This window comes from Athene cunicularia, assembly GCF_003259725.1.
Source record: "Athene cunicularia isolate RWA chromosome 3 unlocalized genomic scaffold, athCun1 chr3_part1, whole genome shotgun sequence".
In the NCBI taxonomy this organism is placed as follows: domain Eukaryota; kingdom Metazoa; phylum Chordata; class Aves; order Strigiformes; family Strigidae; genus Athene; species Athene cunicularia.
Genome location: NW_020799097.1, coordinates 69926270 through 69950249, shown reverse-complemented (window position 1 = coordinate 69950249; position 23980 = coordinate 69926270). Strand labels below are relative to the sequence as shown.

General features: G+C 38.3%; 1 protein-coding gene across 1 annotated transcript in view; it reads left to right on the top strand.

Moving 5' to 3' along the window:
* Positions 1–23980, top strand: part of ESR1 (estrogen receptor 1) — a 162909-nt gene that overhangs the window by 46588 nt on the left and 92341 nt on the right.

Here is a 23980-nt window from a genome sequence, read left to right as displayed (position 1 = left end):
TTTTTTTTTTTTTTTTTGTTGGTTTTTTTTTTGTCTGGAATAGAAAGATAAAAGTGTCATCGAAGGGGGGGAATATTAAATCCTCCGTTTAAATATTTATTGTCAGTTGTGAAAACATTTATGTAATTTTTGAAGTAAGTGGCAGAAATCGATAGAACCGTAGCTTACAAGAAAATATAGTTATACACACCAGTACCCACACTGTTAATGTCTGCATGGTGTTAATAGCATAGTTTTGCATCAGCTTGTTATACTGGGCTTCATGAAGTGAATCAAAGGTAAGTTAGATGTAATCTTTTTTTCCTAGACTCAGCTGTTTATTTGAGAGATACAGGTGAGTTTGCTAGAAATGGAACGACTCTGAAAAAATAAAAGCAAGTTCTTTTTCCCTGTTGAGGGCCAGACTGCCAGACTTATTTGCACAATATAACATGTTACTGTGAACAGCAACATATGTTCTTAAAGACAGTGTAAAGACAGCCTGACTAAGAATCTGGTAAAAAAAAACCAGATCATGATTGCACTTTTTGAAAATGATTAATCAATTTTGGGGAGCAGATGCAATAAAGACTGGTGAAATGATAGATAACGGTTATGTCAGACTGTCCAATACAATGATCTGTGTAACTGAATTGGTTCAAACAAAATGCATTTTAGTGCAACTGAATACAGTACTTCTAGGAAGAGTGAATACATGTCAGAGCATAAAGATTTTGAATGATTACCAGTGACTTGAGGGGGAAACTGCACTTTGTGCTAGATTGAAGGTTTTTTTTACATGAATGTCCAGTGCAAAACTATGGTGAAAAGTGGGGAAGTGACCTGAGATATGTAAACAGTGGTGTAGTGAGTTTGTGAAATTGAAATACACGAGCAGAAAATGTACTGTGGTTGGGGTATTTTACTTCAGGAGGAAACAAGCCCAAGAATCACCTGAAAACAGAAGCTGAACTATGGAAATAATGTCCTTTTATTTTTAAACAGTGAATTGATGTCAGACACTTAAGATAAAATTGATGTACTTTTTTAGTTTAACTACTGGTGCAAACATGTAAAGCTAGTGCTGGATTCCCCATATCCTGACACTTCTGATCAAGGATGGGTATCTCCCCTGAAGATGTGTTTTAGCCATATGCAATTGATGAGGCTTAATGCAGCAGTAATTAGGTGAATTTATGATCTTGATATGCAGGTGGTTTATCTGCATACAGTGTTATGCAAATGATTTAATGGCCCCTGCCAGCTATAATTCTGTAAAGCATGTCTTATGTGGTAATAAGAAACGTGTATCAAAGGACTTGCTATGATTATCTTTTGTTAACAGGCATAGTATTGTTGGAATTCAATTGATAAAAGCTTTGCTTTTTTTCCTTTTAATTTTTGCAAGATTGTATTTACAAAGTTATTCCACTCACAACCTAAAATATTAGGTCTTTGTTCTTGTGTTTTGGCAGCAATAGTCTGTTAAAAATAATTTGCATAGGTGTTCAGTATATGGAAAATATCTAAATATCTGATCTTGGGATTTAAGAACAAGATCTTTAAAAAAATATTGTAATGCATGAACTTCCAATTTATTCATTTGACTAATCTCATTGGTTTCAGTTGGGTTATGGGAGACAGTTATGGGGCAGTGTAATCTGGCAATGAATAAATTGATGTTGGAGATTGGAAGATGTTTAACCACCAAAATGGTGAGTTTCTGGAACAATCTACCAGTAGGAGTGATAAAGGCAAAAATTCTCAAACCAAAAGTCCGAACAAAATTTTAAATGGATCATGATCAGTTTATGGTATGGCTGCCCGCTTCTGTAACAAGTAATGTAACCTAAACCCCAGAAAGACTCCTCTGCAATTCTCATTTACCTTTCTATGTAATAGAATTTTGCTGTTTGGTTTGTAAAACAGAAATATTTACATGGCATCATGCTATTATACTCTGGATTTGAGATGCAAATGCTGCATTCAGTAATACAAGTGGCTAGGGCAATAAATAATAGTTGTAGGTTGGATCTGAAGTTATATTCTGTTAATACTTGGATAAAATGTTAAAAATAGTCAACTGAAAACACTGTATGGGATAAGGAAAACTTTTAATGTAATTTTATTTTGTTAATAAGTATTCAAAATCACGCTGACTATAGACACATGTGTAGCTACATGTGTATAAATTCTGAAGGTATATTTTATTTCTTTGAAAAAGTCTTTCCTTTTCCAAAAGGCTTTGTCCTTTGTCTCTTATTGCAAGAAAATGACAGGCTTCTATATCTAGCTGAAGAACATAATGATACATAAACAATGATTTAATAAAGAATACAGAAAAATATATACCAATCTCCTCCTTATTGAAATATCTAAAATGTGGGGCATCAGAATTTTAGGGGAAAAAAAAAAAAGGGGGCTTAATTAATTCAAATTGTGCTGTCTTTAACTTGACCCCTTTTATGTCTGACCTTGTGGCTGTTTTTATAGGGAGCCAGACTAAAATACCTTTCCCTTATCTTACAATGTCTGTATCTTCCAGTAAAAGGGAGAAGACACAGTGCTAGTTATGTTTTTAATTCTCTTCAAATCTTACTTGTATTTTATTTTCTCAATCATTTTTATAGTAGGTTTTTTATATTAAATGCTGAGTGGTAGTTGATTACAGGAAAACTTGTACTCATGGATATTACAGTAAACTAATTGAAAGATTTCTTTTGTTCTTAACTATTAAATTTGAGTTCTGATCATTTCTAGTTATTTCCTTGCGCTATTCAGCAGGTTTTTGTTCATTCAGGTAAAAAACCAATAAGCTTTTCCGTAGCTAATTTACTTCAGTAAATTCCTGCAAGCAACAGCAAAGATGAATCCTTTTTGTTCTGCCAGTGTGTGGTCCTGTGTCATTCCACTGAGTTTGCACTTCTCAGATCTGAAGTAAAATCGTGTCTGTATTTCAGGCTTTCTGTAGCCTGTGTTTGGTGCTGCTTCCAAATTTGGCCAAAACCCATGTAAAAATGGACTGCACCTACCAGCCACCTGATGAGGGAGTTGTCTGTCAGTCTGTAGTGAGTGAAAGAGGCAGGGGAAATCAGTGCACAAACAGAAATACCAGATGAAAAAATCATTCATTGCGCTCTCACTTTCAGTGGCTAGTTTGTAAGTATCTCCTAGTACCTCGGGTTCTAGATTAATATAATAAAGTATTTATTTAGCTTTAGTCCCAATTATAATACTGAAATTGAATCATTTTAAAGCTGCTATTCCAATCAATATGATCACAGCTTTCATTTTTAATGCTTGCTAAAGTTGAGAAAGATTACAAATGTTTATTGATCCTTGTGCTGTAATTCATAAATCAATCAATCCAAAAAACAGTTACTTAACCTAATATGTATTTTTTACCTTGTCTGATTCTTTATGAATCTTACTAGCTGTTCATGTTGAGTTCTAAACAAAGGATTTTTCCAAATTTTAAAATTAAGAGTATTACAATGAATGCAAAAATTCAAAGATACTTTTTTTTTTTTAATGTAGCATGAGGTATTCCCATAACATGAAGGAGTACTGTGTAATGTAGTGTTTTGGGGTTTTTTTGGTTTATTTTTCTCTAAAGCATCAATCTGTTCTAAGGTTCTCTCTTGAACAGTTTGAGTGTTCAGGCAGTTTCTTGACCACTTGTAAGTACAAGCTCTAAAAATAAGAACACTCCATCTCTGACAATTTTGCAGCAATGGATGACTGTAATGAAAGACACAGGAAGACATGGAGTTATTCTATCTCATGGAAACGTTGTAAAGATAAACCTGTTAAATGTTCTGAGATACTCATAATTATGAGGGACTTGTACAAACCAACTTTGCTGTTTCTGCAGCTCTTAGGGGATGTGCTGATGTGGATCCTGCTGCAAGTGTGTTTGCACCATAAAGTCACCAACCCATATTGTTGAGGGGCATATGTGTTCTGTGCCTCCTTGTGCCCTGAATAAGGCCAAGCAGCAGGGTAAAGTGCTAAAGGAGCTGTTACGCTTCCTCATTATTCTCCTTTCTGCCAAGGCAGGAAGATCTCACCTCCTCTCTCTGAGATTCCTTTTCAAAATCTTCTTATTGAAAAAAACTTTCTTCACTTCTTTATCAGATATAACTTCTGTATAAACCACAGACCCAGGAAGTGCAAGTGCTTTCCATGTGGATTTAAAACTTGTGGCTAAAAACATGGTTGTTGAGGCAGCCTGTGTGGATGGGGTTCATCTGATTAAATGTAGACACCTGGGTCTTTATTTAGGTTTCCACTCCTGAGGCATGTGGTGCCATTTGAGAGGCTGTAAAGTCAGATGGGTCTAGCATATATGACACAGGACATACTATGTAGCTATACTTTTTTGGAGTTGGAGGTGAGTGTCAATGAGAGTCATCACCTAAAGGTCCTCAAATGTCACGTGGCACGGACAGCAGCATCAAACCTTTCACATGGACTCCCTTCTTAGTCTATGGAGACACAGAGAGAAAGAGGCACTGTGAACACACACATTGTCTCTTTCTAAGGAACCTGATTAAAATAGGCCAGGTGCATTTGGGTCTAAAAGTACAAGTTTCTCTTTCTGGCTAAGATGGTTAAGGTGACTCATTATGGCACAGATAGCTGCTAGATGAAGATGGATGCCCAGTGATGTCCAGAGTTATGTGAGATTAATACCACCTGTACATCTCCTGTTTCTAAAGAGTCAAAGTGGCCACCATCTGTAATCTTCTCCATTCAGATAGACACTGCAATATGTCTCTTGAAAGGAAAATGGGGAATTGACTCTGTGTCATTGGCCTTGATCAGTCTTGTTCTGAGGCTATTGAAATAGCAAACACTGCTGGCCATATCTGCTCTGATAGGGAAAGCATTAGTTGCTGGCACCAGTTCCTTCAGCAATTGCAAAGTGAACATCAAATGCCAGCATTTTTTATTAAACCAACAAGAAAGGCCAACCATAGCTAAGGCATAGTTCCAAACAAACACAGAGTCCTGCAACTGAAGTGCATCCACTTCTTCTAACAAATTAAGATTTTAGTAATTTTGGTAATATGATTCTGTTGACAGTAAAGCACTGAAACTAAACATGAGCTCCCTGGTCTGTCTGCAGGGAGTTTTCTGTTATCTATTCGGGCATCGGAACTGAGATTAGAGAGGAGATGCTGTCCTTCAACGTTCTCATGTAAAGTGCTGCTTTCATTGCATTCATTACAGGGGCTGTTTGTAAAATTCGCTGTACAGAGAGGTCACATATGGGGTTGTACACTATCCCTATGTATTTCCAGTGGCCTTTCCAGTGAACTGCAAAGGGTCATAATTTACCACAGCTCATTAGGAACTGTGATCAATGTGACACTAGGCAAGGCAAGGCATTTCTGCTTTTCTGCCAAGCTCAGATGCCAGTTGCTGGGAGGGTTCTTACATCATCTGACTCAAGATATTTCTTCTTCTGGTGCAAGATTATGAATTTGTCAGATACTGCTTGCCAGATTTAAGCTACCACATACTACAGTGATACCTGTTAGATACAAGATTATAAATGTGCAGGATAATCGTCTTCATTGACAAGATATTGGTAACAATACAGGATTCAGGATTGACCTGAGCATTTTATTTTAAACTTTTACTAGAAAAAGGAAATATGGTACTCGGAAAACACTGTGCTTAAATATGACTGTCCTAAACATAAATCCCATTTGATAGAAGCACATAACAATTGCAGTGGTCTTCCAATCATTGCAGTGACAGTCTTAACTAATGATACAACAGCCAGCACTATATAAATAAGAAAAGGTGAAGGTGTCTCCCTTTTCCTCACTGCATGGAAACAGTAAAGGTTGAAAGTCAGAAGTAACTAAGAAGACTTCTTAAGCAGTTGGTGACAAACCATGAGCAGGTGTGCATGTAACAGCTTCATGTCTAGTGGGTGGAATGTCAGACTACAACGGCTGTTCCAAGCGTGCAGTCCACCTCGAATCACACAACATGCGTAGAATATGTCACATTCTGTTTCCATGTACTGCTGTCTTGCAGTGCTGCCAGCTGTCAAAATCTACCTCCCAAGGACCTTGGCAACAGCATCTATGCAGAGTAATTGTTGAATGTGCCTTCCTCTCCCTTTGAGGATGACATACCAGTGAACATCTAGGCAGCACTGGGCTGCATTTAATGCCCATGCATTTCACTTCCCCTTCATAAACTATAGAGTAAGCAGTGTATTTCCCCATCTTGATCATCATACTCAAATAAGGAAACTGTTTTTAAGAGCTTTTCTACATGGAAAAGCTGTATTTCTCCTCTGAATATTTTTTCAGTGTCTCATCAATTTGCAGTGCAAATGTCCAGTTTGATTGCTACTTCCAGTCTTCCCTCCCTCTTTTTTTATTACTTGCTATCATGCTGAAACACTGCTTGATCACTGCAGACCACTTCAGTACTGATCTATGCTATTAAGATATGACTATGGAAAACTTTCTAGGATGCTCCAAAAGAGACATCACACCTAGGAAGAAAGGGGATGGAAATTTACTGCAACATAGGAAAAGTCTCAGCTCATGCTAAATAAAAATAGGAAGATGCTGTGCAGAAAGCAGCAGCTGCAGAATATGTGGCATATAATTTAGGGCCCAAATCTTAAATCACAAGACTGGGAAACACAATATATGCTTTGCAGATAGCCTCCATTGTGTTCCTTATATATAGCCCTGTTAAAATTTGAATATATAGTATGTACTGTTTTCTTTCTATTTATTTATTTATTTATTTATTTTTTACTTTAAATGTAATGCAAGTTTGTGAGACAAGATATATTAATTTGTAAATCCATAAAAAAAGTTTCAGTTTTTAGAAACTTCTTTAATTCTTCAAATTGATCTGTAGACAGATGGAAGCTTAGAAAGTGCTAACTCTAAAAATTGTCATTTAATTTTACTACCAAAGACAAGTACTATAAAATCTGATCTTTGGCAAATATAAAATGTCACATAATACCTTGTCATCCATGTTTTCGGTTTATAAAGTTAGTAAACATTCCTAAAACATTTGTTTTGCTGAGCCATCTTGATCAAGCAGTATCTAGTTATTTTTCAGTAACGTGTATCAGCCGGTGTCTAAAGAAAATGAATTCAGTTAAGTGTTGCCTGCTTTGGTTACTGGTTAACACTTAAACTTGACAGTAAGATCCCTGTTTCAAATTACATGTCACAGAATCCTTGTATCCAGGAAACTGTTGTGGTGGCAAAGAATACTATGGCTGAGAGTGTTTGCCAAATCTAGGTATCTTTGGGGAGCTAATATGTCAAAGAACAGCTTTGTCTGTTTGCTTCCATTCTGCAGTAAAATGATACTCCTCCTTCAGCCAAACTGATAAACACAAGCAAGGAAAAATCTGTATGTTGCCAACATAGAAGCCACTATAGCAGGTTTATTACCTTGCAATAGTTTTGTGTAGTTTGGATTATTTAGAATTTACGAATTGAAAAGTATTTATAGTTTTGTCTTCCCATGCAATGAGAAATATAATCCTAATTTTCATCTACAGGGGTATCAATAAGACATAAACCACGCAAATCCTGGAAATGGTGGTTCAGCAGAATATTAAATATCTGAGAGCATTCTAATTAGGTTGATGGAGAAAGGCGATGAGATAAAAACCCATATAAAATAAACATATCTGAAAGTTTTAATGGCAGCAATATTAGAACCAGTACAATTGAAAGAGGCAGGTAGAAAGAATATCTGCCAGCCGTATTGCAGTTTAACGAGTCAAGCATTGTTAAAGCAATTTGCACATCGATCATTTAAGTTACTATTTTTTCTTCATCCAAGCAGTTAAAAAACCAAATGAAGTGGAAATAAATCTGATTTTGTAGAGAAATTTTTAAACACCCCAGAGCAAAATTCAGCTTTTTTTTTTTTTTTTACAGCTCTAGTCTAGTCACTGCTTACTATTGTCTGTATATGTTCTGCTATTTTTTGGTTAATTATGTTGTCCAGCTTTGGATCATATTTTCAGTGTGATATGATTGTCTCAGTTACTTTTTTTGTCAACATCTTAAAAAAAATATCTAAGTATCATGAAGGGAAAAGAAAATTGTGCTATACTCATGCAGAAACCCTCAATTTTTTAATGGGACAGCCTAGTCACCTTTGTATTATAGATATACCTCTCATATTTGGTAGTGTGAGATGCTGTCAAATCAGGGTTGTTTCTGTTTTGATTTTCCCCAGAAAACCTACTTATATTTAAGCTACAACTGTCTCGCTGTTCATAGTGGGAATTTGTTTGCATCTGATAGCTAAATTATATGAAATTTCATGTGTCATGCATGCTCCATCCTCTCTCAGTGATTATATGTATTGGCTTGATTGCAAAGGCATCTTTCTCTGACAAAAAGTGTGAGGTTGCTTCATTGCATAGCTGCATGTCTTTTCAACAGGACTTTCTCTGCAGTTATTACTGTGGGCTAAAGCAAGTTACTGAGAGATGAGAATCACAGAGTAATGTAAATTTGAAGGGGCCTCTGGAGATTATCTTGTAAACATCCTGCTCAAAGCAGGACTAACTCAAAGTTTAATCAGGTTGCTCAGGCCCTTATCCAGTTGAGTTTTGTAGTTACAGAGGAATGGAGACTCCACATCCACACAGGGCAATCTGTTGCAGTGCTGAATCACTCTTGCTGTGAAAAACTTTTTCCTAATTTATAGTTATTCTTTGCCCAAAGTTGTGTCAGATGTCTCTTGTCCTTTCACTGTGTGCCTCTAAGAAGAATCTGGCTCGGTCTCCTTTGAAGTCTCCCATTAAATAGTTGAAGACAGCAATAAAATCCTGCCTTAGCCTTCTCTTTGGAAGATTAAACACATTCACTTCTCTCAGCATCTTCTCATGTGTCATTCGTTCCAGCCCCCTCCTCATTTTGTGGCTCTCTGCTGGAGATGCTTCAGCTTATCAAAGACTGTCTTCAGCTTGGAAACCCCAAACTGGAAACAGTTTTGCAAGTGCTGAGGGGAACAAGCGTTGCTCTCATCCTCCCATCTCTGTTTATATTAGTACAGCCCAGGACATGTTTGGCTTTCCTTGCTGCCAGGGCACACTGCTGACTCCTGTTCAACTTCTCCACCAGCACCCATAGGTCATTCTCTGCAGAGCTGCTTTCCAGCCCCTTCTGTATTTCTTCAGGGGGTTACTCCATCCCGGGTGCATGGCTCTGTATTTTCCAGTGTTGAATTTCATGACATTCCTGATGGGCCGTTTCTCTTGAGGTCCCTCTGACTGGCAGCTTTGCTTTGCAATATATCTACCACTCTGCATGCCCCCTTCCCCTCAGTTTGATATTGGTCATTAACTTGCTAGGGGTGTAATTTCTCCCTTCATCTCTGTTGTTATGAAGTATTCAGCTCAGTATTGATTGCACAGGAATGCTACTAGTACCTGGCCAAATTTGAACTGCTGATAAAAACCTGTTGAGACTAGCAGTCCAGTCATTTTCCGCCCACCTCATATTTTGTCTGTGCAACCCATATCTCACTACATTGGGAATGAGAAAAATGGTCTCTCTTCTGCTTTTAGTGTCCTTCTGCTTCATCTGTGTCAGTTCTAAAGAGTTTGGTAAAAGTCACACCAGAAAAATCCAGTAAAAAAACTAAGCTTGCAGGATGAGAAGGTGGGGACAGGGAGCATATAAAGGTAGTCTCACTGAAGAACAGAATGGGGCAAGTGAAGAAATCTGGTGGGTCTGGTAATGTAGAAACTTTGAATTTCTGGTGAAGTGCTGTAGCTATCTGTTGTGAACTGGCATACAGAATGTGGATGAAGAAAAGAGAGAGTGCTCTACTAGGAGAAAGTAGATATTATATACGGACCTGAAAGAATTTGGGGTGGACCAGAAGAGTAAAGTTGAAGGAGAAACCCCAGAAGAAGACTGAGCTGGAGATAAAGAGTGGAATTTGAAGGTAGTCTGGAACTGAGACTTGGACTGGGGGTAGGGACTATAAACAAGACTGCAACAACTCCGCAAGCGCGTGTTGCAGAGCATGGGGAAATAAAAAAGCTGACAGGGAGAAACAGGGTTTATGTTGCTGGGCCTATGTAGAACAATCTTCCTCCCAGCAGATATGTGCAACTCTTGCATTTTATTCCTCTCTATTACAGATTTGCCCAGAAGGTAATGGATTAGCCTGGCTGTTGGTTTGTTCAGTCACCCAAGTAGCAGAGGCTGGTGCTGTAGATACGAGCTTCCATCACTCCTGAAACACCAACTGCCACTCAGAAAGACTCAGTGAGATCCTGTTCTGGGTGTTGATTGTTTAATTTCTTTAAAACCTTGGTATTTCTCATGCACATATAGAAAATATAATAAAATTACATCAGTAATATTGTAACATCAGACTGATGTTACAAAGCTGAAGCATGCCAGAACTAAATTTGTGTGCATATATCTTTCTGCCTAATGTCCTAACATGTGAAATGAAGATACTACTGTTTACCACACAGGATCCCTATGAATTCATTGGTGTCTATGAAGTGCCTGTTATAATGAAGAGTGCTATTGAAAATCACACGTGGAAAATCAAGAAGATTGTTTTCAAAGCAGGCTTGAATAAGAAAGAAGACATGACACTACATATGAGTGAGGGGGAAAACATCCAAAATATTGAGTAGGTGCTCAGTCAGTGACTATGGTTTAGGAAACTAATAATGGTATTACTAAACACAGTATCTGAAATGGAACAAAAATGGGTTACAGGCTTGTTAAACCACATATGCAACATTTTTCTTGGAAAAAGTACAGCAGAAATAAATTTTCACTTCAGTCCTTATATGGAATTGTATGTTCAGCTACCTTGCATTTATTTATTTGGTAGGTAGATAAGGGATGACTGCACATAAACAAGGAGTTAATGCACTAGTTTTTCATGTTCTCTAATTTGTTTCTGACATGAACTCTGAGATATGACCCTCAGTTCATTGTATTCCTTACTTAAGATGAAATATTTTGCTGGTTTCATTTCAGCAAAGCACTGAAGATCTAATTCTTCAGCGGGAGAGATACATTTCAGTACAAAAAACAGTACCTAAGCAAATATTAAATGCTCTCTGCGCCCTTTTATTTTTATTTTTTTTCAAAAACATTTAAGAAAATTACCTAGTTCAAGACTGCCTTTTCAAGATCTAAAACTTCTCTGTATGGCTAGCACCAGCTTCTTTATTATTTATTAAATGGAAACATTAGGTATTAATAGCTTCAAGCTGTTTTCATGTATGACCCATTTCCTGACTCATACATGCCTTGTTTTCTCTCTCTCTAATTCACTTTATTGTCAACAAATGTGGATCTGTCTGGAAATGGCAAGCAACCTGAAAGCTGCATTGCCTAAGAGACTGGCCCCAATTCTATGCTGTCCCTCCTGGTTGTTTCAGAACTAAAACCCAGAACAGAGCAGAATTAGTTGTCTTGTTTATTACAGGGGAAATATAGTAAGAAATAAGTGAGAACAGGTCTCCAACAGCTCTGCTTTATGACTTCTGACAAGAGCCATGTTTAAGTCATTGTAGGGTAGACTTGGTACTAGATTACTTGGGGAAAGTCTCCTTGTACCAGAGAAGTTCCTCTGTCTGACGACTACTTGGTACTTTTCTGATGATGTCAAGGGGAAAATTTTAAAAAATAAGGCTGTATCCTATGGCCAGTTCTGAATCCCAGATTCCAAATCAGATGTTTTTTATGACTTTATGTCTCTGAGTGTGAGAGATATTCAAGACTTTTTGTGACAACTGAGACTTCTTAAAAAGTGTAATGCTTAGACATAAGTTAGTCCAACTAAAACATGCCAAGTAGAAATAAAAAATAGAAATATGGATGTAACGGAGGAAAGGAAGTAAAGTATTTCAGTGCTTAATAAATCAGTAGTTTTACTGTACACCTCAGTCATTTCAGCATAGTCAAGAAATGGAGGTTTTATTTACTGCATACTGTGAATCGTTATGCAGGAATCACTCAGAAATGTTTAGAACAGGTATCTTTGCAACTGGGAAATGATGTGTGCTGTCCAGGTTTTTTTGTCTGTTAGGCTCTACACTAAAATTGTTATGGGGAATAATTAATTGAACAGGTACTTTTATTCCATTTTGATACTATCTGCACTCTCGGGCTATTTTCTTTGCCTGTTTAATCCTTGGATTTTCTGAGGACATGAAGTGCTGTTTATACCATGCGACATGCACAGCTGCTGTATAGAAGGAACAAGATGTTGTACAAGGTGATATAGTAAAAAAATTAATTTATGCTTGCAATTAGAGGTTCTGAGATAAGTTTGAAGTTCAGTACAGATTCAGATGCACAGATACAGTTCAGTACAGAAGATCAGATATTAATCCTCATATTGTAAACTGAAGTCTAATACTGAACTGAATTACCACTTCACTAAAGAAATTTCTCTCAAATATGATTTTACATAGATCTAATCTATAAACCTATTTTAACTGTATTTTCTGACCAGATGAATTTGTAATGATGAGAGCATCCTGCATCCATAACAAGATTGAACTATTGTGATGCATTAATTTAGCAAGCCTACCTTATTACATCCTTGTAGTTACTACAGAGAATGTTTGAGGGGAATTGATGGATTTTGAAGGAGAAATAAAACATTGCATTAGAAATCTTGCTGCTAAACTTGAAATTACTTTTTTTTTTTTTTTTTCAAAAATAGTAATAACAATTGCTTAAGCTCTTAGGACAAAATTAAATTCATTTTCTTGTCTGGGAATATGCCCTTTTGCTTTTTGCATCTGCACATATATATCAAGGGGTTTAGCTGAATTCCATCTGCCAAGTTCAGAAAAATATCTCCTGTCTCCTTAAACAAAACAGAACCCAAACCATTTGTTACAAGGTGCTTTGAATATGTATCAGATCTAAACCGAAGCCTACTTACAAGTACCTATTCATACACTGGAAGTTCAACTGAGAGTTGATGCCTATTGTGTTTGGTTGATTGTTGTGGGTCTGCAGAACTGCATCATGTTGGATGAGATGCTCTTTATCTCTCTTTTCCTATGTCTTTTTCTTATCTCCTGACTCACTAGCATGTACAGCAGCAAGCCTCTTATGCACCACATGATGCAGAGTTATGCGTGCTTAACTTTTCAGAGTGTGCTGCTGTGCATACTCTCTCACTGTTGGTCAATTTCTGTGCGATGTGTGCTCCAGAGCATGAAGCTGGAGAGAAGCTGAGCTCTTGGGTAGAAATGCAAAGGGCTGTCCGCATTTTATCAGCAAGTGAGAACAGGAATCAAGAGATGTCTCATGTGGCAGTTCCCACTGGGATTTGTGGAGCAGTGCTGAGGCTGGAGAATGAAGATGCAATTAAGATGTCTTTAGTCAGAATCTCTGCACTGTTGGCTTAGCTTTCCATTTTACATACTGTGCTTTCCAAGATAACCTAATTAAAACTGGTTTTGGATCCTGGATTTGGCAACAGACTGATGTTGGTTAGAATTATTTAGCTTTGTGATCTATAAATCTATATAAATTTGTATGTGAAATCAAGTGACTATGGTTTCAAGCTTGGATATCTAATGCTACATGCTTGAATTTAAAAGTAAGTACCTGATATGCTAGATGGAGCCAGATGAAGAAAGACAGTACAATTTTAAAACTGTTACTGATGTCTCAAAATATTTTTATTAAGCTTAGAACAAAATTAAAAACCAAACCAGAAATTAATCAAAGAACAGAGGCCTTTGGGCAATAATTCAAATATTGATCTATTTGTCTTACAGAATACTTTTGTTATACTTTTGAATACATGGACTGTTTGATAATGAAGCATTAATTTTAGTCATATTTATACCACAATTTAAAAAAAGCCTAGATGAGAACCTGGTGTTGTGTCCTAACCTGCTGCTCATTTAGATCATTTTCTGGAAGAATAACGTCTGAAATGTAGAGTGCTGGAAATTTTTGGGACCGTTTTGATGTGAGAAAATGCAAAATCTGTCACGTTGTTTTGAAGAAAGGTGGGTCATAGCTGCTGGCTACTGCTCAGTCGTAATGCCATGAGGGGCTGAATGGCTGTGAGCGGATCCTGCCTGCCTTCCCAGAGCAGAGGTGAGGAGGGCTGTGCATCCTTCAGCTGCCAGCCTCAGCTCCACTGAGCTGCTGCTTTCCTGGACCACTTTTCCTGTGCTCCTTGGCCTGGGTCATGGTGGGTTAATAGGTTTGCTGTGATAAGCTTAGTGCAACATCCATTTCCAGCATTCAGCTCTATGCAGCAGAGAATGTTTTGGCTAGAAATGAGTAAATAGATGGGTTTTCAGCCATAGGTAGCCATTAAAGAATATTATGCAACAAACAGAAGTTGAAACCCTGGGTGGTTTTTTTCTTTTCATTTATAAGAAGCGTGTGTATCTGGATTGAAAAAAAAAAAAAAGTATGATTCAACACGAGTTGCCGGTGTGTCTCATGTGAACAGGTAATAATATGTTCTTAAATGACAGAAGTGCGGCTGCTGTGTCTATAATACTGTACATTTAATTCTGTGTGAATTTGTCTATCTAATAGACTTTTTCCTTCCTTTGTAATTTATATGGCAGGGAGCAATTACTGTCTACCGACAATAAAAAGTGAGAAGATTAACGAGGTGCTGTATTGTGGCACCTCTGAAGCATTTGAGTTTGTTTTCTGTTGCTAGGAGGAATAAGAAGTGACACAAATAGATGACATGGATTTGCCAAAACTTCTTAATGTCTTGAAACAAAAATATCACAACACAAAAAGCAAATGCATGGATTTGTCACAGACCTAATTTCTCACACATTGCTGCATAAGTTACCTCAAAAATATGTCAACAAGCGTTTTTTCAAACACATATTATGTGCAGTTGCCTACACGAATATATTTCCTACCTTTCATGCGCCACGTTCTCTTTGCTTACTGTTGACTGAATAGTCAGCATATGCAAATTTTTCTGTGGTCATTATCTGAATGAATAATATAGCTACTTTGGGATAATTTAGATAATGTAGATAGGTAAAACTTACTATTTACTCTTTGATTAGTACTGATGATTAAGACACCTATACATGAAGAAGAACAGAAAAATTTGCAGTCTACAAGCAGGAAAGAGAAGATGCAGAGGAAGGAAGAAGAGAACACAGTCCAGTTTTTTAATCTGCTGTTTAATACTTTATACCATTGTAATCTGTCATTGGTCTGATTAGCTGAAAGCTGTCACTGAAACAGTTTTTCACCTGTCACATTTCTGGTCATGATTCCTGTGGCTGCATTAGTAAGCTGGTGGAACCACACAGTTGGGATCCTTCCTTCTTCACTCTGCATTTTCTGGTGTCCTCACTTGCCTCAAGTCTTACGACTGTGTGTTGAACAGCATTAATTTGCTACTCTGGGCCTAAGTGTCTAGGGCCAGAAATGAAGGGAGAGCAAGACTGCCCGGTCTGGCAGAAGTTTGCAGTTACTACTTCTTGGACAAATAAAAATGACAGTCTTTGTAGCCTTTAACACTAAATTTTCAGAAGTGATGTCTAAAGATTACTTAGAGAGGTGCTGAACGCTCTCCTTGAATGGAAGGAGATCAGTAGAATCTAAGAAATTTAAAATCAATTTGAAAAATCAGTTTGCCAAGGGTGTCTTAAATTGTATCCTTTATATAACAATCTATTCAGATTCTATTTCTTATTAATTTTATTTTATATTTTTTACTCTTCCAATTCTATTTTTAGCATACGTAATTTTCTGTTTCTGGAGATCCTCTATGACAAATGTAATAGAGGTTATATTTTATTTCACTGTGTGTCAACAGTGCTTGGCCTTATAAAGCTAGCATACACTTATCAACTGGGCTGAATGGTGTTGCCAGACTTCACTGCTCTGTTTCAAACTCCAACTTGTTTATCATGTGTTTTACTGTTCATTAATATTCAGAGAATGAATTGGCATGCACAGTTGAATTCAGCACTTTCCAGAGCACAAGTATGAGTTAAGTACCTCAGGAGGAGCAATGTTTCACAACGAAGTACACAAATTTAATGAGGCATCATATTTCTGTGCAACCATCTTACCTCCATTTTGACTGAAAGGAAAAACTAAAACATGCTAGTTTGAGGTCTATGTCTTCCCTACTAGAATCCAGACCTCTCAAGATTTAAACTTGACATAATTTGTTATTAATTTTTCTTAACAGAGGAAGAGTGTATAACAAGCTACAAACCACAGGTATTCTGTTGGTCTGACAGCACCAGTGTGCTGTGAACACTTTTAGCAGGCCAGCTCTGAAGGTGAAATGCAGCCCTTCTTGTATGCATTGACTGGTTGGTATGATGCATTTTCAGACAAGCTATTTGTTTGCCTTTTGTCATGCTTTTGCACCCGTTCTTTATCGGTAACACTCAGTGATGTGCTTTTGTCCTATCTGTTACACTTGTTATGTTTTCAAGCATATGGCATTCAAGGCATCATTGAATTGCTGGGATGCATGTTCCTTGTACATGGGCATCAGGTAGGACTGATGATTCACTTCGCTGGGTGAAAAACTATCTGGATGGCCGGGCCCAAAGAGTTGTGGTGAATGGAGTTAAATCCAGTTGGTGGCCGGTCACGAGTGGTGTCCCCCAGGGCTGGGTATTGGGGCCACTCCTGTTTAACATCTTTATTGATGATCTAGACGAGGGGATCGAGTGCACCCTCAGTCAGTTTGCAGATGACACCCAGTTGGGTGGGAGTGTTGATCTGCTCAAGGGTAGGGAGGCTCTGCAGAGAGACCTGGACAGGCTGGAGCCATGGGCTGAGGCCAAGTGGAGGAGTTTCCATAAGGCCAAATGACAGGGGCTGCCCTTGGGCCACAACAACCCCCAGCAGCGCTACAGGCTTGGGGAGGAGTGGCTGGAGAGCTGCCAGTCAGAGAGGGACCTGGGGGTGCTGATTGACAGCCGGCTGAACAGGGGCCAGCAGTGTGCCCAGGGGGCCAAGAAGGCCAATGGCATCCTGGCTTGTGTCAGCAATAGCGTGGCCAGCAGGGACAGGGAAGGGATCTTACCCCTGTACTTGGCACTGGTGAGGCTGCACCTCGATTCCTGTGTTCAGTTTTGGGCCCCTCACTACAAAAAAGACATTGAATGACTCGAGCGTGTCCAGAGAAGGGCAACGAAGCTGGTGCAGGGTCTGGAGCACAGGTCGTACGAGGAGCAGCTGAGGGAACTGGGGGTGTTTAGTCTGGAGAAGAGGAGGCTGAGGGGAGAGCTCATCGCCCTCTACAGCTCCCTGAAAGGAGGTTGCAGAGAGCTGGGGATGAGTCTCTTTAATGAAGTAACAAGCAATAGGACAAGAGGGAATGGCCTCAAATTGCACCAGGGAAGGTTTAGACTGGATATTAGGAAGTATTTCTTTCCAGAAGGGGTTGTTAGGTGTTGGAATGGGCTGCCCAGGGAGGTGGTGGAGTCCCCATCCCTGAAGATGTTTAAGAGTCGGGTTGACTTAGCGCTGAGAGATCTGGTGTAGTTGGGAACTGTCAGTGTTATGTTAATGGTTGGACCAAATGATCTTCAAGGTCTTTTCCCACCTAGATGATTCTGTGATTCTGTGATGCTTCTGTCTTTTCATCTGTGATCAAGTGTTTAACCACAACATGAAGAGTACCAGCCTTGGACTGGTACTTGACTTTCATCTGCTGCTGATAGTTCAGGCTAGCTATGGCCTGCAAGGAAGTTAATCTGTTCATATAATTGGGACCATGTGGGTCCCAGGTACTAGTAGTTTGGTTTGATGAAACTGGCTTAAGCAAAAATAGGTCCATACATTTAGGAACTTTTTTTTTTTTTTCCCCAGCTGGGCCCTAGACTGTGCATTGTTAGTCTAAGGACTGCAGAGGCTTTGTTTCTAGGGTTTACTGTAAGGAGCTGCAGATAAACCACATCTTCTGCGGCAAGTACAAAACATTTTTACATGCAGGTGTCAGATTTCTCCAAGTGTCTAGTTCCTTCCCAGCTGCCTCTATCACATCTTTGGACTTGGCACCTCTGCTTAGTCTTTTTCCTGTATTCTTGATAGCAGCTGGCATAGGGTGGCTTGTCCTGGCTGGTAAATTCTTTGGAAAAAGATTTTTGTCTCTATGCTTTGTCTCAGTTGGTTCAAGAGGTCTGTATGTGCTCTGACGAACTTAAAATCACTACTCTAAGTAGTCTTCTATTTTGCCAGCATTTATTTTCCTGTGGCCTAGAACCCTCTGATTTCTTCTTGGAACCATATGTGGCTGTACCAGTGTTTTGTTTCAAAAGTTCATTTTCAAATGCAGTGTACCCCTTGAAGTTACATTTTCAGTTTAAAATGTCATTTTAAAGGAAAATAGCCATTTGAAATGATAGATAGGTTTAGATTGGAATTTTTGCAACGTTATCTACATTGTATTACACAATCTGCATTCCTATTTAACATATTTTCTGAGGTTGTGTAAAGGAGAACATTTATCTCTTTCAAGCATTTTACTTTAAAAATGTCCTGTTTAATGTTGGTCATTGAAAGATTTTCCTAGGAATTTAGTGAAGCTTTGGGTAAATGCTTAAATTGCAGTCTTAATGTGTGCATCTGAAACATTTAAAAAGAGGGCTTGCCTAAGAGTAAAAGGAACACGTGAGCCCATAAAAGTCCTGAAGGAAGATTTATTACTGATTCCTGTGTTTCTGCTGGCATTTACCTTTGAAATAGTCTGGAGGTAAGTGTAAGAATCTGCCAGCACTTCCTGAAACACCCTTTTCAAATCTATTGAGTGCATTTTCCTTTCAGATGGTAAGATTGTGCTAGTTTATCTGGATGTTAGAAGAGAAGAAAAAAATAGCCTAGTGGCTGAGTAATTCTGTTTGCCAGGAACAGTGAAACCTGGAGAAAAGACTTCTGGATGTGTTATGTTCTTATATGAAAGACTGAATGTCAACATTTTCACAAAAGTCATATTTTAATACTAAGACTGATATAAGAAATGCTGTGGTACAACTTTTCAGTTTATGCTTTGAGGCTTAGCTTAACTTTAATGGAGGCAAGGGTGACTACATACTTCTAGAAGCATCAGAGCTCTAGGATATGCACCAGAGATTGTCAGCTGAAGCTGGCCTTTCGTTTTTTTTATGCTTCCAGCTTTTCAAACATATATTATTCTTCAGATTTTTTACACTGAAGTGAGATGTCCTGTGTCCATGCTTCCAGAGTGTTTGCCCGCCAGACCCTCCACTTTGACACACTTGTGGGCACAGCTGATTGCCACACTCAGGCCCCTGTTGCTTCTGTCCCCAGAGCCACACAGCCACACATCAACTCAGTATTGCTGCCAAAAATTTGTATCTGTGCAGTGCCCAGAGACGCTTTGTCTGTCAGCAGATTTTTCATCAAATTTGGCACACTTTTAGACAATAGATTAAGGTTTTTCCTCAGATTATATGACTCTACATACACCAGAGCCTGTGGGATTGCCTAACTGAACGAGAGAGATGGTGTCAGAGACAGATAGTGCCTAGACAAAACTGCCTGGCAGGAGGTAGAAATGGGCAGAGAAACCCTGAGCAAGTTGACTGCTCATTATTTTAGATCCTAGCAAACTGGATCAAAATATTTCACTGGTGGTGTTCCTTAAAGAGTAGAAAGATCATCCAGTGATCAGGGATTCAAAAGACACATCAAAAAAATAATTTGCAGAGATTTTACTCCAAAGATAAAAGAGCACCATTAATTTTTAAATAAGCAAATGGTATCTGCCAGTTGTTAAAAGCAGCAGAGATCTGTAAATGGGCCACTTGAAATGTACGTATCTATATAAGAGGATGTTTTTCTAGTGCTGCTTAGCACAACAGAATCTGAAACATTAAATATTTCTCAAATTCACTAAGGGTCAGTGTGGTGCCCAGCCTTTGAGAAAGGGAAAACTAATGCACAAGTACAATACCTGGGGAGTTATAAAGTAGGGAAAAGGACTGCAGAATAAAAAAAAATGGTCTAAGCAGTAGAGAAGATCATAAGCTAAATACAAATCAACAGAGCAATCTTTTGCAGAAAAGACAAATGGTATTCTGTGAACTGAAAAAGAGATGGTCAATATGCTGTTGTAGGAGATACTGGCAAGGCCTCTTTCGGAGTTTTATACCTACTAAGGGGCAAGCAAGGTCCTTATGAGAGCAGCAAGAGGATGGGAGAATTAGAGAGGAGACTCTGGAAGGAAGGCTGGAGGCTGGGAGGTGGCATAGCAGGAGCCTTACAAAGGGAAGATGTGTACTAAGGGGACAGCAGCTGAATTGTTTCTCCAGGCTAACTGGAAAAAGCTGAGGGCAAATGAGCTTAATTTCCAGCAGAGAGGATTGAGGCTAGAAATTAGGTAGTGGGGCAGCAAACAGTCCATGGAGAGAGGCTTAATCACTGTAAATGTTGTAAGGGCAAGTTCTCATGGGGCAGGTCTAGATATATAATCTTTTAAGCCATACTGTGTCCCTTCTTTACTAAATGCTAGTAGATAGCAATGCAGAGTATGTAATTTCTGTAGATGTGTTTCTGACACTTTCAGCTGAAGACTGCAGGGCAGTGTGAGTGCTGGTGGAGTTAGCAGCAACTTCTGCTCATGCTTAACACTGCAGAACTGTACATGTGGATGTGTCTGTAGAGTCTTTTTGCTTATCATATACATGTTTATTTCTTGGTGTTTGAATATCTTTCTGTCAAAAGTCTTGAAACTGGGATTTATGCAAAATGAAAATTCCACAGAAAATATTTTTCCCTTGAAAATAGGAGAAATTTTCTTGTATGAACTTTTTCTTTGCAGAAACTAGATTTCTGCACTGATTTCAATAGTCTTCAAAATATTAAGAGGACAGTGTTTTTTTCTTATTTCAGAAGTGAAATTCTGGCAAGAAATATTATGGCATTTTTCACATATTGAAGCTTGCATGGCATCTCTCAATTGGTTCTTCAAAGATGTGTTTCTGGCCTCAATTTTATCCAATGGGCAAAGTGTTCTGGCATACAGGACATCAGGGCTCCAATGGGAAGGGTTACTGTGATGAAGGATTGCCTTATAAGAGGTGCAGTCCCAGTCCAGATGAGAAAAGACAGAAGTAGAAGTGCAAAGTACATAAGGCAAGGCCCTATACATAACTTAAATCTCATAATTTTAAAGGTATTATAAATAAATATTTGTGTTGGGTTTGTTTCTGGTTTAGCACTTAAAATGAGCTGCTAGCCACAGAATTTTAGAAATATTAAGTTTAGCCTTGGTAAAAAATATATAATTTTGTCCTTTTATGATTAGCAAGTTATACATGGTCAACAAATGGCAATACTAAGGTCCCTCAATCCTTTAATTACAAATCTCAGTATATGCCTGTGGAACTGGTGGGTCAGGTCAAAGAAAAGTAGGATTGTATATTAACAAGAGTAATCATGGCAGACTGGGTTACAATTGTATGGGGAGAGGCAGAAGAGTGCAGCTTTCCTTCCCAGGGCACAAGGAAAATAAGTAGTGGTGCATGGAGAAGGAGCGCTTTGGATGATGTGCCTGTGGGGAGTCTGGGCATCGGAGAAGTAGCCAGGCAGAGTCAGGCCAGGCACTGGAGGAGAGGCGTTTGTCTTTTCTGGACAGGGAGACTGAGACTGGAAGAAAAAACCAAAGGTGGAGGTAAGTCTAAGACTGGGACAAGAGGATCTAGGTGGGTCAAGAGAGAGCACTTGACAAAGAACACCTGTGGGATGACAGAGCAGACATTCCCACTGACAGCAGTGGCAGCAGCCTCTATGTATTTACTAGCTTTTACTTCTCCTAAACTGGTGTAGAATAAAGGACCTGTAGTGTCACTACTTACAGCCCTTAGGAGGTATCACTGACATTCTTCCTCTGTTGCTCAAGAATAAGAATGATCTCCTGCCATTGCCTGCTCCATTAAGGCAAGTGAGAGGTGCACCAACAAGTACCATCCCTACCGACTGTGACTGTAGATACGAGGCAGAGGATAACATTTTTGGTTTTCTAGATGTTCTCTTTAGAAGATGAGAAGCTACATGCACAAAAAATGTTATTTGCAAACTTGTATTTTTAATAAGCCCAAATCAAGGTGACTAGTGCAAATCTTATTTTGACCCTTTGTGCCTTTGTGTTTGTTATTTTTATAATTATTTTCATAATTATAAGGTAATCCTCAGTGAACTGCTGCTTCAATATATGAAAAGGATGAACTCTGGAATGTGTCATGCTCATACAGTGAAATATGTAATTGTTTGTAAATTCTTTACTCCTCACAAAGACATAATTTAAAAAAAAGAACAAGGCAAAAATTTCAGTAATACTAGGTGAAGGCAGCTGATTGCTGGCCTAAAGAACTAAGTTCTCTGTCTAATTTTGTCACAAATGCTCCTGAGAAGTTCAGAAACCATTTAAATCAAACTCCTCACAAGTATTTTCCTGTTGTGTTGTAATTTTCTTTGTGCTGAATGGAAGTCCTACAGTCTGATGTATTTAAGTGTTGAACATTCACCCTTGGAATTGCAGACAAGGGAAGTAGCACTCGGAACATTCAAAATACTATTTAATGGTGGGAACTTAAAAAACCGAGGTTGCATATAACTCAGTATCTAATTTTGACCTTAATCTCTCTCAGGCTCATTTTTTTATCCTTTTAATTCACAAGAATATTGGAAAAATACATTCATTAGCACCTGTTAACTGCTAAAATAGTGGCACAGAAATACTAGAAGGAAATTAATTCTGATGTTATAGCTGAATTCAGATAGTGTGCTGATCATAAGGACCCAGATGCTGAACAGTCAGGAAAAAAAAAGACAGAATAGCTTCTCATTTAATTCATTATTTTTATTCTGTGCACTGATGAGCTGTTGTCCTTGCAATGTATGGTCATATAATTACAGATAACAGACATATCCACAGGAGGGATAAATGAAGCTTTCAGTTGCATTTGCAAGGTGCAGTACAGCCATGTGCTATATTTAAAATCTTAATCTTCTTTTAATATATATACATATAAAACATGTGTCTGGATGTTTCTGCATTCACCTTATGTACAGAAAGAAATTATTAAGCTTATGTGCATAAATAGAAAACAAAAAGAATGCCATTGCTTCAGAACTGTTTGAATTCTGGGCTACTCTGTGAGGTACAGCTACACCAACACTCTTCACTTAAGATTAATGAAAATGACCCTGAGTGAGTTGTAGTTTCAGTTGCAACAGCGCTGAGAAATAGAATGAAACAGAACCAGTTTCTCAGTGTTTATTTCAAAGATTTTTCTGCATAAATTTAAATTTCAAACCTGTTGAACTGACAAATAGATTGAGCTCTTTCCTCTTTTAAACCCACTCCCTATGCCCCTGCCATCCCCAGGAAAAGCTTCCACATTTTTCAGGAAGTTGGGCAAACCTCTATGTTGTCAAGGGGATCAGCTGCAAAACATTTATAAACCATGGAAAATCGATCCCAGGAGTGGGAGTATGGAAGAGAAAAATATTGAAAACATCCAAATTCAGGTATTAAGCATGTGAATGAGAAACCTGGGCTCCCTCTCCCTCCCATCAATAGAACCTCCAGCAAATGTGGCTGGAGATGCCATGGACCACATAGTCACTGTGTGTAGATACATCTCTCTAGACTTTAATCCAGTCTGCAAATATTAGTGACAGATCTGAGAAAAAAATTAAATTTGTCAAAAATGATGTTTTAAGGGACTGAAGAGATGTGCAAATTTATAGTGACTTTAGCAGATAGCTTTAGAGGAGATTTTTCTTCACACATGGCAGGGTTTAATTTTGACATATCCAAATGTAGTATTTCAATCACTCATTTTAAAATTAACCAGAGTTAAGGATGTAAGAAGTTGATAAAACTAATGCCAAAGGAAATGTTTAATTAAATGTTGAGTAAGAAATTTTGATGACCTAAGAAGATAGGCTTTTGTTTTCATGTTGACACAGCCTGTCCTCAA